This window comes from Melospiza georgiana, chromosome 3 (genome assembly GCF_028018845.1).
Source record: "Melospiza georgiana isolate bMelGeo1 chromosome 3, bMelGeo1.pri, whole genome shotgun sequence".
NCBI classification, from domain to species: domain Eukaryota; kingdom Metazoa; phylum Chordata; class Aves; order Passeriformes; family Passerellidae; genus Melospiza; species Melospiza georgiana.
Window position 1 is genome coordinate 101,246,515 of NC_080432.1, and position 15,126 is coordinate 101,261,640.

A 15,126-nucleotide genomic window follows, 5' to 3' on the forward strand; every position below is an offset into this window, starting at 1 on the left:
AGATTAGCCTACACTGAGAGATTTTTCAGGGACTGCACAAAATTAGAAAAGCAAATCTGTTTATGGTGAAAACTTCTCTATTGTGACAAAGCCTGCTTGGGTGTTCCCTGTGCAATCCATCACTACCTGTTTCCCTCAGGCATCTGATGACTGGATCACAGCAAAGCCTCTGAGAAGTCATTCGTGTTGGTCCCTTGGATGAGCTTTCATGAGCATATTGAAATGAAGACAAAGCCACAGAAAGAACAGAAAAAGTCTTGAACATCATTCTCTTCATTGTTTCTCCATAGCCTAGCAATTATTCATGAGATAAGGACTGAATTTTAATATACATGGCAAAACATGTTTCCATTAATATTTGTGAATGAGCTACAATTATGAAACTGGTTTGCTGTGTCTGATTTTTTGCCAAACCTCTTCCAGGCGGACTATTTTTGTCATGGGAATTGGCCATAAACATTTTATGCTTAAGCATAAATTTAAGATAATTCATTCTGGCTTTATATCAGTATATCTCATTTTAGCTCGTGGCATTTTCCTTATTTAAAACAGTACAAATCTCAGCAGCATCTGACTTAGTAAAGGGAACCATGGAAAGTGAGAGTCATACTATTTTTAACAAAAAAACTGTCTGCCTATGTCAGTACTATTGAAAAATGTTTGTGTCATAATAGTGCATAAATAATTATTAAATCTTAGTCTGCTGTAAGGGATTTCAGTCATCATTTCTGTAGCTTTTTTCCCCACTTTTCTCACACAATTTGTATAAATTTTTATACTGAGCAACTTTGAAAAGAGTAAGTGTATTTGCATATATAAGTCAAATTTAGAAATGAGAAACGTGAGAAAGCTATTTCATGGAAACAGCATCAGGAAATTGTGGAGAAAAAAATATTATATCTCATCTCTGACCATGAGGTCATACTACACCCAGTTATGAAAAGTTATATTTATAAACTCCTACCTCTGTGGTTTTGAAGGAGGGAGAGGGTATTCTGAGTTTGCACACTGCAAATCACAAAACCAAGGGATTCATCTTATGGGAAGAAATTTGTGAGTTAAATCAGTCTAAAACTGGATACTGCTCCTAAAACCAGGTTTACATTATTAAAACACATAAATACATAAATAAACAGAAAGGGATAGGAGAAGTAAGTTATTTGCACTGTAGCAAGAAATCCTCAGATCAAGCAGCTTCTTTTCCAAGTGTGATTGTGGAATGTAGCAGCTGCTCAAGGTTCTGCTAACTGTGGAAGATTCATGACCAGGAGATTAATTTACTTTTCAGCAATTATAACTTATCTTACATCAGCCTGTTTACAATTTCTCTGCCATCTACATGCATTAGCACCAGGTTAACGTGCAAAACATGCACTAAATTATGTCCTGGATAAATCTCTCCTGCTAAATACCACAGTCCTTGTCCCTACTTCCTGAGAATAACCTTTGATCTTCACATCAACCAAAAAAATAATTACTATCTTTGCCCAACCCGGGACAAGTAATTTCACTCCTAAATAAATGCACAGCTGGAGACAGATGTGTTCTTCTCTCCAGGCAGACCCTGCAGGGTCTTCCACAAGGCTTTATATCATACTTGTCATTCGTTTATCAGGATCCAAATGTTGTACACTGAAAATGTGTGTAAAACATTCTCAGAATTTCAAACAATAACAAATCAGAATGGGGGAGGGGGAGAAAAGGCTGCAGGAAAAAATAGAAGTCTCCCAGCTGTGCAAACTTAAGTAGTTGGATTAGCAGAAAATGCACTCCAAAAGTTACATTTTTGCCATCTTCAGCAAAAGTTGATTCAAGGACTGTATTATCAAATTTTAAATTCAGTGCCAAACTAATGAAAAAAATGTTTCAAATCTTCCTTTACCATGCACAGACTCCAGACTATTCTGTTCAGAGAAGTCTTGCAACTCTTTTTTTCCACCCTCCCCCAATAAACTGCTATTTTCTGATGAAGACAAAAGAACTCCTTAAATCTTTTGTTTCTTCAGTTAAAGAAGATTTTTCTTTGAAGCATATGTATTCATGTTTGATTCTGGTTTTCCCTTCTATCTTCATGTCTCTTTTAGGTACTCTGTGGTTTTTGTTCCTTAATCATGTAAAAGATTGTATCATTTTTGCTACATTAGGAAAAACAAAACTAAGTAAGCAATATCATTTAGGGAAATTATTTATTTCAAATAATTTTTGATGTTACAATAAAAAGGAAAAAATTGAAGAGCAGAATTAGAACATATAGATGAAAGAAATGCTTTAACCAGCAACTTGTGAAATTCAATATCACAATAAATATGAATATTACAATCAATTATATGGCTACAGGTATATAATTTATTAAAGATTAACAAACATAGCTGTATATCCTAAAAGGAATGTAAAAAACCTTAAGACAATTTAATGAGCCAACTAACATTAAAAAAAACTTTAAACCATGCTCTGAGATCAAATGTCATATGAATTTGATCCAATATAACATGTGCAAATCAGAATGAAAAAGAAGCATGAAGCTAAGCAGTCTGGATAATTAATTTTTTTTTCTTTAATTCAGAAATCAGTAGTATTCAATCAGAAACTATCAATCATGTCTAAATGAAGGAAGAATTGCCCAATTTCATGGATTTTTTTTTTCTGTTCTTTATAACTATTTCCTTTGTCTTGAGTCTTCCCTGGTCTCTGCAGGACAGTCCTGGATTGCTGCTTCTTTGTTCTTCCTAACTTTTTCCACCTGACAGTCGCACCTCTCGCAGCTCTTTTAAAATATCAGGGTGAAATCAAGTGGGAATACAATCTGGAGGGAAAAAAAAAAAATTAAACAGCCTCTTAGCAAATTACCGTGTTGAATTGGCTACTTTTTCTTAATACTCTGCTATGTGAGAAGTCTGGACAGATCAGTCTTCTCTGGCTGAAACAAAGGTCTCGTCCTTGCTGAATGTTCTTTTCCATCCTGGGTCTGTTGCCCTCTGCAGATTCATATTAATGAATAAAATCACTGAGGCTCACCCTGTGGCTCCAAGGACAAATGGTTTGGCAGGGTGATGTCCAGAGTGTGTACTTGTCTGCCATGCAGGAGGGTCTCACCCTTCCTGCCTGCTGGCAGCCGTCCCCAGCACGCACCATCCCTGAACTGAGCCTGTGAGACAGGGCTGGCTAGCATGAGCCAAACCTGTGTCCAGAGAAAAACCTGCAGCTATTGACCAGCAGCTGGGAGATGGACTGCAGAAGAACACAGAAATGAGGTGATCCCATGCCCCATTCCTGTTAAGCTGGAGCAGACAGAGTTACAGTGACTAAAATTGCCATTCTGCTTCATGAGATATATTTCAAGTGTGTAGATGAGGCAAATGTGAGCATTTTCAGATCTAATGTGCATGCTCTTACAATTTTTATAGACAATTCTCAAACACCACAGTCATAAGGAAAACACAATTTCAACCGGCAATCACAGAATAGAATTAAAGCTAACAATGCAGGACAAGAAGAAAATGCTCCCATACTTTTAAGCTGTTTGCTGAAATACAGTCATGGAAGCAATTCCTTTACTTTCGCAGTGAAATCTCCTAATATAGTGAGCTGAGTGTGATGAAAATTAGATCAGCTACTATGTAAGGGTCTCACATTACATTTGCCAGAGAAATGCAATAAGCTTTCTTGGTCCACATCTCTTTAACTTGTCTGTGAATGGGAGGCTTCACAGTGACCACAGGGTTCAGAGTCCAGGTTACATACCCTGAAGCAAGCAGGGAGTATCACATTCTGCATAAAACATTTTTCAGCTAATATGACAGGCAATGATACTTCCAAAAGTTTCTAAGGAACTTAAAGGTGTGAGCTCCTTTCCAGCCAGGACCCTGGTCTGTGCATAGGGTATAGTCATGAAAAAGTTAAGCACCACAGCCCCAAGGGTTTGCATATCTCACTATCCCCAAGAGTAATCAACGAGACTGAAGCTGCTGTCTCTGAACAGAAACTGACAGCAGAACTGACTAAGCTAAGGAGCAGATATTGCTAAAGCAATTTTTGAAGATCTGCCAGAAAAGAAGGCCCTATGTAACTGGAATTCATGCTATGAATTCCTTCATGAACTAATATTTTGCAGTCTTAGGCAAAAAAAAGCGTGGTATTGGAGGTAAAAAGTAGTCATGCCAGTGCTAGTGCTCCCTTTTGTCCAAAAAGCTGAGTGCTAGAGAGCAAGATGTGGTAACGTGGGGTTCAGAGCAGCTTGAGGAGATTACAGCCCACATTTCCCATGGGAGTTCTTCAGCCATGAAGGTAATCATCCTCATAATCATAAACATATTTTCTCTCCTGCACAAAGATTTAAGTATGCTACTGAAAGAAGAACAATACAAAGACCATTTCATCCCAAAATATCCTTCAGAAGAGAAAGTCAACTTGTAATATCTAGTTAAGGCACATGTGGCCGAGAATGGCACATTGTGTGGCACACACTGGGGAAAGCAGAGAGGCATGGAGGAGCTGCAGGGATAGTCCATGGGTGGAAGATGACACTGGCTGCTTGGATTCCCAGAGGGTGGAGTAAGCTGGACTGGATGCTCAGTGAGGTTCCAGGAGGGTCTGGCAGTGTCTGCTTCAGTTCTTGAGTCACCTGCTACCACAGAGAAAATGTGGGATGCACAGTAGCCCATGTGATAGGATCAGGGGATTTGGCCTCCAAGTGAGAGACCAACTTAAACTGCTCATGGCAAATAAAACAGTTGGAAAAATGAATGTGCAAATCTTCCACAGTTTAAGTAACTGGAAACAACCTTCACAACCACTGGGGTGAAGAAAACATCTTTATTCCTGCTTTTTCCATGTAGTGTAATGCAGCATTTGGCAATGGTGGGTTTCTACAGCAGAAAGGCTGAGCCAGATGGTTCTGCCCACCCTTTGCTCCCACCCTTCTACCACACTTACCTGAGCATTTGGCTGGTTTTGTGCTGACCCTGGTCATCATGCTGAGGGAAAAAACATCTTTTTTCACATCCAATATTTTCTATTGAATGATTCAGCACAGAGAAGGCCAAACAAACTGAGAAATGGAGAAGGCCCACCTGGCCAAGAGTGGGCTCCTGGAAAAGCCAAGGCAGGTTATGATTGCACACAGCCCATTGAGCCAGCAAGGAAACAGGCAGGGAATGCCTGCTGCAGACATTAAGGCATCAGGCTACCAAGCAAGTGCAGCCAGTACTGAAGTACCTCCCAAGGGGAGGTATTCAAGCATTTTATGGAACTTTACCAGAAAAAATTAGACTTCAGGCAGCTTAAGGATTCAGTGATGCCTATATTAATGTTTATCTGAATTTATGTTTGGATGATAGTTTTTGCAGCATTCGAATAACATTTGGTTTCCTATATCAATCTGAGGTTTCTAACTCATGATATCAAAAATACTTTTGAAAATGTTATGGAAATCCTTAATTACCCTGAGTATCTTTGAGAATTTTAGCCATTCTGTTTCCAAACCATTCAAGACCAATTGTAAAGGCTGTAATAATTTCTACGTTATACAACAGACTCCTGAATCCAAATGCCAGGTATTACTAAGCGCCATCTTATCTGGTACTCAGCTTGAGCCTTTTTGAATGACAGATTGTAATTGAGTGTCATAAAATCGGTTTTCTGATAACTACTCTTACTATAGTGCTAGAATAAGTGGCTGAAAAATACATGCCTATAAATAAGTTTTAATTATATAACTCACAGTGCTTACTTTGTTACTTAGCCTCAGACAATCTTGTTTCCCAGTTCTTAAGACATAAAAACCCAGTCCATAATGTCTTACTCTCCATATGGCACTTTAATCCAAATCTTAATTAGATTTCTCTCACTTTCTGAGTGAGGCCCTAAAGAGCATGCAGCAAAGCCAACAGTCTGCCATTCTTATGCTTTTAATTATTCTTCAAACCTTTGTGAAAAAGTTTAAAATGCAATTTTAGCAGTTGTAGCAAAAATCTGTTAGCCAAAAGGACAATAGAGGATCACATCTTTATGCATTTTTGTGCATTGTGTTTTATTATTAATAATATCTTCTTGTGAATATCTGATCACTGAGAAATGAGAAAAAAAAATCTAAATATCAGATACAAATAAGAGGAAGGCTAAATTCTCAAACTCTACTTCAACAGAATTAAAACAGAAAATTTCATGGGAACCAAGAGCAAGAGAAGTTTATACTGGCATTCTGATCAGATTTCCTATTACCTATATTATAATTATAAAACCTATAATAATAATTTCCTATTTAAATTGTTAATTTACAACATGTGTATCATTTCATAAAATAACAAGAGTGTAATAAGAAATAATAATATTTTAAGACTCCTCCATTGCCAGCACAATCCACTCCATTGCCAGCACAATCCATGGGATTAAAATCTGGGTTTTTTGCATCTTTCCATTGTTTGGAAAGATGCAAAAATTATCATTGAGCTAAATGCTTGCTGTTGAATCCGGGTTTTCTTTCTGTGCACACAGCACTGTATGACATGGGAAAGCTTCATTTTTCTCTGCTGCAATAAGATGACAGTGTCAAAACTCTCGGTGATACCAGCCAAACGTAATAGCACTGCTCCAAAATGCATGAATTTCAGATCTAGCTCAAGGACCAAAGCTTCCAATCTTATGCATGACATCCCAAAAATTAATAAGCAAAGCAATATACAGTAGTACCAAGGTACAAGCCCAAGCAATTCTGTTTTCATGGAAAGACATTGATGCCTTTTAACAATGTCAATTTGAGCTGATATGGGTGGACGAACACCAGTGCTCAGCAATACCAAAATAACAGCAAAACTTGACCAAAGGAGGACAGGGGAGCCCTAAAGCGTGTGTTACCTGTGCAGTCCTTCAGGGAGAAGTCTTGTTTTACTCTTGAACACTGTGCTGCATACACTGTCTGGAGAAGCCACGGATCAGCCAAACACAGGTCCGTCACCCTGAGAGACATGGCTTTTTGCATGTGATTTTTACTTATCTTCCAGGGAATTCAGAAAGATGAAAGTCAAATGTAGAGCTTGGTACCATCACATTGTGTTCTGATCTTTCCAGCAGTATACTGAGTCCATAAACCAATTTGTTTTGCTCAGCGATTCTTTGCTTTTTTGAAAGAAATGGAGTGAAAAAGTCTAACATCCTCTACAAAGACCAATCTGTATCCCAACAACAGACATTTTCTTTATTTATACACACAAATAAAGCACAGGAAAACAAATATCGAATCGAAAGACGCAGAGATATACAAATGCTGAGAACATATGTTGACAAATAGACATCTAAAACCATTTTTCAATGATAGTGTGGGAAGAAGAAAAGTGCTTAGATATCAAAGACGTGCATGGTACAGTCACTAATATATTGAATGCAAATTCAATATGCAGAACAGTTCACCAGTGTTAACAGGGTTAGAGCTGGGAAAGAAGAAAATTAAGATAATTATGAATTTTGGGGCATGTATATTCTTGACTAAGGAGTTTTGGTCCCTTGGGGTGCTCTGACCCTACTTTTTGTTGTGCGGAAGATGAAAAAATATATATAGCTAGAAACCAACATAAGAAGTAAATCCATCTGGGGGCATCTTCTCACGAATATTTTAATTGAATGTAGAGTTGTCGTCTTGCTCCAAGCTATTTTGAGATAGTTCTCTTTCTCTTGACCTTTTAGATGAGGTCTACAGTTACATCTCCCTTTCTTTTTGCTCTGAAAATAAGTGCAGAGATGGTAGCAAGGAGTATTCTGATCCCGTGAGTTCACCATGACTTTGGAAAAAGGCTTCTGGAGTGAGCAATTGCAGATGGCCCTGAGTGTGCATAAGCCCCAGACTGCTCAGTTTTGGTGACACTCAATATCCCTATGGAGCTACACAGCAAAGAATATTGCTATAGCCAATGACAGATACTTCTGTTTGGTTATTCACTTTTCTATCATGAGGGGAATAAAGATCAACATAACTGCAATGTCTATTTAGGCATTTATTTCTGTTCTCTCTGCCCTGCACCTTGCATTGCAACTCTGCAAAGACTGCTACAGTGCAGTGAATCATCCCACTAAGTCACTAACTAGAGAAAATTGCTCTCAGATTCTGTGAGTCATCAGCTCTGCACATTATGTTCTTCAGACTTTTTCACAATACCTAGAAAATTCTGAGAATTTGAACAGCAACATGTCATGGACTGGAGAAAATCCCTTCGAGGGAATAAACAAAAAAATAGCTTGAACAAATTTTATTTGTTTATGACTAAAGGAGTTCTTTAGTATTAAAAAAAAAATAAATTAGAAAATTAGAAAAAATATACAATTTTATAATGAAGGAATATTCTTTTAATTAAGAACTATATCAGATGGCATCTGTTTACACACTTGTATTTGTACATGCAAATAACAAATATGCACAAACAGGACTATCTGTTATCTGAACCCCTCATTAATGTTAAGGTATCAAACCTTTTAATTTTCCTTTGATACTGGTAAATGTTATTATTGTACTACAAATGAGAACTGAAAGAGGCTAACAAATCTGTGAAAATTTTGGTTTCTCACAAAAAGAAGGGTATGGCAGATAAGAATTCAGAAACAAACCAATAACAGCATCTAATGCCACAAATAGCACTATTTTTGCTCTGCTTAATGTCAAAAGGTCTCACAAAGCCTAATTAATTTCACTTGTCCTTTGTCAATGCATGACCAATTCATGCAGATATGGGATACTTGTTTTCCAAAGCTTCATTGTGAATCAGTGATAAAACCCAGAACTTTTAAGCCAGTCTCATTTTCTTGCGCCCAGGAAACTTCTAACTCTGGTTTTATGCCCTGTAAACTGTATCTGAAGTTTTGATAATTTTTATTAAATGAACTGGATAAGTGACTTCAAATATTAGTCTCTAGACTTGCCAAAAGTAATTGACTAAATTGCTTTGATAGTCAGCTGACAGTCACTCCTGTCTTTTCTTTACTGTCCAGATAGAAATGGGAAGAAAAGATCCACATGTCTTAGAACATAGCCAAGAGTTAATGTGTCTGATATGAAAATGATACCATTTCCTCTTGCAAAATTTATCCAACAATTTCTAGTAATTTGAAGATCTACATCTTTACACACAAGCAAAGGTTAAATAAGGTTAAAACTTTACTAGTTGGGTTGTATTCGTACTAGTATAGTAGTAGTAGACTCTTCAAAATAGTTAGCATACAGTCTTGACCTTGGAAGAGACTGAGAATGCAAGTGCTGTCAGTGGCTCCTACTTATACAAAACTGAGTCAGCATCAAAAATGTCAGCAGAACACTTTCTGTTTTAATTTAATTCTCTCAACATTTTCATTGGAAATGTGCGTGCATTTCAACACTGGGCTGCCAGACTTGAGGAATTCCCAGCTCTGCACAGATGATTGCACTGCATGGTTAACCACTTCACTGCATCTCTGGAGCACTGCACAGAGCAGGGGAGCAGCCACCTTTTCACAGAAGTAGGACCCTCACAGTTGCAATGAACCAAGGACAAAAGGACTCAGAAGTTCTCCTGACAGGATGTTAGTCAGAAGATGGTGCTATTATAACAGAACTTTTAAGGCAGCTGAGTCTCCGTGGGAAAAGGCAACAGAAAGTAAACCCTAAATTAAAAGCTGATTTCCATGTGAGCTGGTGTTCTGCATCTCACTGAATACACCTCACAGAAATGTAGTCACTAGGACACCCTTTAATTCTACACCTTGTCTTGCTTTTCAAGGGGGAAATGCACAGGAAAACACATTTTAAATTGCCATTCGCGAACTTTTGCACACAGATTTGGGTCATTTCAGCAGCCCTCAAATAAAAAAAATAAATTTAAAAAAGACATTTTTATGAATTTCTGTCTCATATAGCGTGTTTCCATGTCAATATATGGGTTCAGACTGAATTGCTTCTCGTACTGCAAAAAACCTGGAAATAGGAAGTAATATAATTTCATAGCCTCTGAAGCATTATTAGCTCAAATATCTACATAGAACCACTGTTTTGTGTCATATAGAAATTGCTTTGAAAGCACTTGCTTTTGTCTTTACAAAGGTAAAAAAATGGAGGTTGCACAACTCTTCATAAAGAGAATACTAAATTTTCTGCAATGTGAAAATATTTCATTGTGACTGTGAAGGAGAAAAACCTGATGTTGGTGGGAAAACGAGGAAACAGATAATTACTAAAACATTCAGTTGCAAGTAAATGAGCATAGTAATTACCTACAACAAATGGGTGATTAGAAATGCATGAAATTAGAGCAGTCCACAGGAAAGCTAATTGTTATAATTGATATGATGAGTGATATGGATTCTGCAGTCTTTGGGCAATCATGAAAACTAGATTATAGAGGCAGAAACACTAAGTAGAAGTGACCACAGATGTGTTTTACTGTCTGACAGAGATCTCTTCCTTGCTTGAAAAGCCATAGTAGAGTTCTTAATATCTAGAATATAGTGAATGTGCACGCACGTAAAGAAAACCAAACTGGGGACAAGTGTTGTCATCGCGATCCAAATACATTAATGGGAGAGGTAACCATTCCTGGCTGCATTCCAGTGCTCCTCTGAAGAAGGTTACTGTATTGAGTAAATTTCTAGAGGAGCAATCTGTTTAAAAAAATTGCAAAAATCACATCTGTGAAATGCAGCAGCCTGACAGCCTGGCATTGCTTGGAAATTCCAGCAGACTGCTCTCCTGGAAGGCTGATAGGCCTTACTTGGTGCTTGAGTCAGGGCAGTGCCAGGTAACTAATGACTGTAAGGGGAATGATATAACAGCTGTGTATCATGTTTAGTTACCTAATTAAAACTATTTAAATATGATTTCTGCCTTAACATTTATTATTTGGCTCATTTCTTACAGCTTTTTTCAGCAGCAAAGGTCAGCTAAGGGAAAAGATTCAGAGGAATGACAGGAAAACATTGAAGGAAATATTTTGCAATTAGCTATTCTTCGCTATTATTAGTTACTTAGCTATTCTAGAGTAAATCCAGAGGAACTCTGCTGCTTCTGCTGCAGTGTATATTTACATCATGGGAAAAACCAAGAGAATGGGAAAAGAGACAGTCAGTGGAAATGGGGTGTAACATGATTGAAGAGAGGGGTCAAATTCTTTCCTGCCAAAAATGAGCAAACCTCTGTGAAAATGTCAGTGAAGCTTCACTCAGAAATGTCAGGAGAAATTTTAGCTGGAGTGGGAATTTCACAATGAATACATTTCTGTTTTTTTGAAATAGAGCCATATCTTTAAGCACTTTTATGATTAAATGTAAGCATTTTCAGTGGTGTCTACTGCGCACCATTCTATGAGACACTTCTGCTTTCTTGCTGGACAGCCCCTGTGTCTGCCCTGTGCTAGAGAAGGGAGCCCTGCAGCTTCCAGGCTCCTTTCCACAAACGTGGGCTGCTGGCTGCTCACTGAGTCCCTCAGTGCCCTGCAGCCACAGCCCCTGCCAGGCTGATGGGGCTTCTGCCAGGTGCCAGCACAGTCCTGGCTTCCCTGCCCAAGGGGCACCTCTACAGCACTGCAAGGATCCTCTAAAAAACTTCTTAAAAACTGCTTTCGTGCTTGTTTTTAAAACTACTAATTTAAGTTTTGGAGCTTCCACATTCAATTCAATTCTGAAGCATAAAATTAATTTCCTATAGTTTTAAGTTATCTTCAGCCATATTTTGTTGTAGATGAGTGAGAGGAAAGAGTAAAAGCATCAGGCCTTACTTATAAGGTGAAGAAATCTGGGAATTAAGGAGTTAATTGTATTCTGGCATTAATACCATTCTCATTACCTCACTGTGCAATATGGGTAAACAGAACCAGAAATATGTTTACAAATACTTCGAGGACACTATTAATTTTGATAGATTTTGTATGTACACCAATATATCTGAGAATATTGATCTGGTCCTTGGGTATATGTCCTGAACTACACAGTATAGGTCCTGCTAATTAGAAACCCTTAAATTTTCACTAAATTAGTAGATTTCAAAACATGAAATGTTTTGTTTTCAAGCACAGTAGCTTGCTAAAACCTCTTTCCTTTACAGGGAATAGAATGAGCTATATTAATTCAATTTTCAAAGATGAAACCAATTAGGGAGTTTTGTTTCTTACTAAATGCACAAATCCTTTTCACACACGTGTTTCATGGAACCCTCTGCACTTACCTATGTATTTTTATCCACAAGAATTCATACCAAGATAGCAAACCAAGAAAAATCCAAGTACATGCAAAAATGAAAGAAAAAATAAGTAAAAAGATTTCTCAAAGTTTCTCATCCCAGTTAAACAAGTAACGGACTTGGCAGGTCTTGTCTTTGTTCTGTCCCTGCAGCACAGTCTAGGAAAGAGCACTCCCGGTGGGAGCTGTTAGTCTTGAATAATAAAACAGATAACATGCAGAGAAGGCTGAAAAGAGCCCTTGCAGAGGTTAAGGGAGAAACACTAATTTTGGAAAGAATCCCAGTGGTGGATGTAAAATTTGCCCAAATAAAAGGGAACACATGTTGCTGTGGCAAAACAGCTCAGCAACCAAGAAAATAACCAGGCATGAAAAGCTTTATTTTCCAATTAGATCAGTTTAGGGAGTTTGATATATGCATTGTGTTTCTCTACCATGTCTTATCCAACTTTTGGTCTCTCTGCAGTTGAGTAGCTCCAGGTTCAAGCCTGGACTTCTCTGTCAAAGAATTTATGGGGGCAGAGATGCCAGAAAGATCCCCCACAAAGTTTTCTCCTTACAATTTAGTAAAATACCTTTCTCATTTTCACAAGTGTTTCTGCTCATAAGTTAGCTGGAAACCCAGAAAAGACCAGGACAAGTTTTACAGAGAAGATCTGCTCCCATATCTCTGCTGCAATATTATTCTCTGAGAGCTGCTCCCTAGAAAATATGTTGCTCTCACATCTCCAGCCAACATCTGGCCTGAGAGCCCCTGCTATACAGATATGAATACAGTCCCAGTCTTAACACATTGCTGAACTTCCCACTGAGGAGGAGGAAAATGTAAGAAAAGGGAGGGATGTAACACTGCCTTCAGCTTACCGATACAGATTTATTACCCTGTTGAAAAGGTGCTCCCAGATCTGCTGCAAGATAGTTGTTGGTTCCCTAGAAGTACCTTTTAAATTCCACCCCTCCCACATTGGAAAGGTGCGGTCTACATTCTGCACACAAATAGCCATGAAAATAGAAAAATATTTTGTAAATGCAAAGTATAGGTCCAGATAACCCCTAAGACTGCTTATCTTTCCTTAAAGTTATGAGTTGCATGGACAGAAGTGCCAAGTGTATACATCCTTTGCCAAGAGTGTGCAACAGGGTTTAGAGCACTGGGACACCGGAGGCCTGGTTGTGTTCCCTATCCTGCATCTCATCTGCTCTTCTCTTTGTCAAGCCTCTCCACTTTCCTGTACATGTAAAGTTTAGCAATACTAATAACAGACACTTCTATTGTAAAGCATTAACATCTGCTAAAGCAATTAGAATATTCATTCGTATTAATAAGAATAATCAGTGGTGCCTATTGGAAGCAAAAACATACAGGAAGAGAACAGAAAGCATTTAGCTGGAAATATAACAGTTGGGAGAAGCGTCTGTATCATGTGTTGCAAATGTGGAAAACAGAATACAAAAGGCCCTTTTAATTCACATGAGATTCACGACCCCTCGTATACCACGTTTGGTGCTGATTTATTTGAATTAAGATGGCAAGAAAACCTCCTCTCGCTGTTTTTTGTTGCATTTTTTAGTTTAGTTTTCTTTTGTTTTTAATCAAGATCTTGCTCAAGCCCTGTGAGTAAGAATTCAGTAACACATTGTAAATCACATTTTGCAAGTTCTGTGACTTCAGATGAGATAGTAAAAGATAATGCTGTATAACTCACATGTGGCTGGTTTGTCATTCAGGCACCACATGTCAGATTCTCCCTCTACACAGCTGAATGTGTTAGTAAAAAAGCTGTAGAGACTGCAAATAATGTAATTTTAAGTCCCTGGTAATTAGAATGTTTTGGTTTTTGCTGAAACAATTCAGAGTCTTGTGAGTGCAAGCCTAAGCCATTTTTAAACAATCTTTGAGTAAATTCAATTTATCATGAAACTTTTCCAAAAGAGGAATTGAAAAAAAAAGCTCAAAAACCAGCAACCAACTGGAACAGAAGTAGTACACAGTGAGCAGTCAACCCTTTCCCCTGTAAATGGTAGAGAAAATTATATTCCAAAACAAAGGTGTGACATCCCATCATGACAACAGGAGGTTTCTCAAAGCTTCACACACAAAATAAACATCTGAGTAAAACTTTTTCAACAATGTAATGTTATTTTTAAGGTGTCAGAGATTGTCACTGGCTACAGTTGCTTAAACAAGGTCTAAGGAGAGTCACTGTCCTAAACCTGTACTTGGAGAGAAATAGGTGATTTGCAGTCCAAAACAGCAACTTTTCTTTGTTGTTCCTAAGAGAGTCTCAGTTAATGTGTCTACATCATGGGTGTAACTCACACCACTCATGCATCTGCCATTTACCAAAATGAGGCCCCAAAGGGTCTGACAATTGACTCACATCAAAATGTAAAGACTAAGTACTCTTTTATAGTTTTATACATCTCAGTATGCAAAAACAATCAGCTGTGTTCTCACGTGCAGCAAGGCCTGGTTTCTTATTCCTGAAGATAGCCAAGCCCCTGGAGTGCCTTCATTTTCACTAGCTACCCAAACACTCACACAATTGCTTATTGACCTGAACAGCCTACTGCAGAAGGAAGAGTCATGGCACTTCAAGGACATGCCAGCATTTCAGATAGATGCACCGTGGAAAGAAGCATGATCATCGTTTTGCTTGAAGACATCCACACCAACGACTCTCCAAGACCTCTCTAGCTGGGTTTTGCACTGGTCCAATGTATTGCTCTGTTGCCAGCTACCAGACAGCCTTGCTACATTAATTCTGGGTTTTTTGGGTTTTCAGCCCTTGAGGTTCAAGTTGTTAAGGACGTTGAAACCTTAAACAACTTGAAAAAGAGCAAAGCTGTTGTGTCCTAAATTATAGTGCAAAAGTCTTCATAACTAGAGAAAGGGCTATAGCTACAGATAAGTGTAATTTTTTATATATTTATGTACAT